This window comes from Macrobrachium rosenbergii, chromosome 24 (assembly GCF_040412425.1).
Source record: "Macrobrachium rosenbergii isolate ZJJX-2024 chromosome 24, ASM4041242v1, whole genome shotgun sequence".
NCBI lineage: Eukaryota > Metazoa > Arthropoda > Malacostraca > Decapoda > Palaemonidae > Macrobrachium > Macrobrachium rosenbergii.
Genome location: NC_089764.1, coordinates 20252613 through 20253750, shown reverse-complemented (window position 1 = coordinate 20253750; position 1138 = coordinate 20252613). Strand labels below are relative to the sequence as shown.

The following is a 1138-nucleotide window of genomic DNA, read 5'->3' as shown; positions in this document are numbered from 1 at the left end:
GTATCACTGGAAATTAGTATTTGGTGGTATATCTTTGCGGACTACATTGTAGTTAGTGAAACAGAAGTCTAAAAGAAAAGACGAGGCACTGGCTGAATGTACGGAAGAATTTCCTTCTAACATACATGACGAGTAAGCTTGTATTTTTTCTTAGATGTTAGAAAAATTTACGCTCGTGATTATTTGGAAGGTATCAGAAAATTGTAACTTTGTATATAATTGGTAAAAAGTGAAAAAATGCTAGTATATGGATCAAAATTGGCAAAAGAAAAATGTTATTGTGTGTATTATTATAGCATTTAACAATAAATATAATTTAGTTTTGGCAGTAAGAAGTAAATACGTGTTTATATACTTAACTAAAGTTTAGCAGGAAACCAATTTTATTTCGGTATTTATTTGAAAATTTAGGCTTGTGATCTTTGTCGATAAATTATTGACCGTGTTCGTGACAACTATTTGTGTTATTTTTTGCCCACTAGATTTTGAAACTTTGCGTATATTACATGTAAAATAAGACTTTGAAGAGGCCATTTATTTTAGGAATCCAAGAAAAGGAAAATTAAAATTGCAAAGTTAGTACGAGAGAGAGAGAGAGAGAGAGAGAGAGAGAGAGAGAGAGAGAGAGAGAGAGAGAGAGAGAGAGAGAGAAAATGTTTTATTGATCTAGATGTTATATAAACACTCAGCTAATCTCGTAACGTAATCCACCAATATTAATAAAATAAATAAAAAGTACGTAGGAGATATCGCAAGCGGGAATGAGGAATTAACGAATAAAGAAAGTGTAGGACACAGGCGTTACAGAGGCTCCTAATTCGTCTATACATTTGTACCTATTTACGGCACGAGTAAGGCAGCAGGTCAACAGGAGAGAAAAACTGTGTTAGGGCAAAGCCCAAAATTGTCATGAGACATTGTGAGGCAACGACCAGCTGGAAATTAGGTTACTGGGTTTTGAAAAACCTTCATGCTGTCATAAGTGGATGCTGGGCATACTTTGTGTGCGCGTGTGTGTATGAGAGAGAGAGAGAGAGAGAGAGAGAGAGAGAGAGAGAGAGAGAGAGAGACATAACTTTAGAAAAGTCCCGCCCTCTCTCCCTCTCTCTGTCTCTCTCTCCCTGGCTCTCTCTCTCTC

General features: G+C 36.2%; 1 protein-coding gene across 10 annotated transcripts in view; it reads left to right on the top strand.

The window, feature by feature from the left end:
* Positions 1-1108: 1108 nt before the first annotated feature.
* Positions 1109-1138, top strand: part of LOC136851902 (uncharacterized) — a 633848-nt gene continuing 633818 nt past the window's right edge. For 3 of the 10 annotated variants that reach the window (XM_067126250.1, XM_067126248.1, XM_067126249.1), the window contains exon 1: positions 1110-1138. This exon is cut by the window's right edge and continues 699 nt beyond it. The gene's annotated coding sequence lies outside the window, so the exon portion shown is untranslated. The other 7 variants (XM_067126254.1, XM_067126253.1, XM_067126251.1 and 4 more) reach the window with 5 other exon arrangements.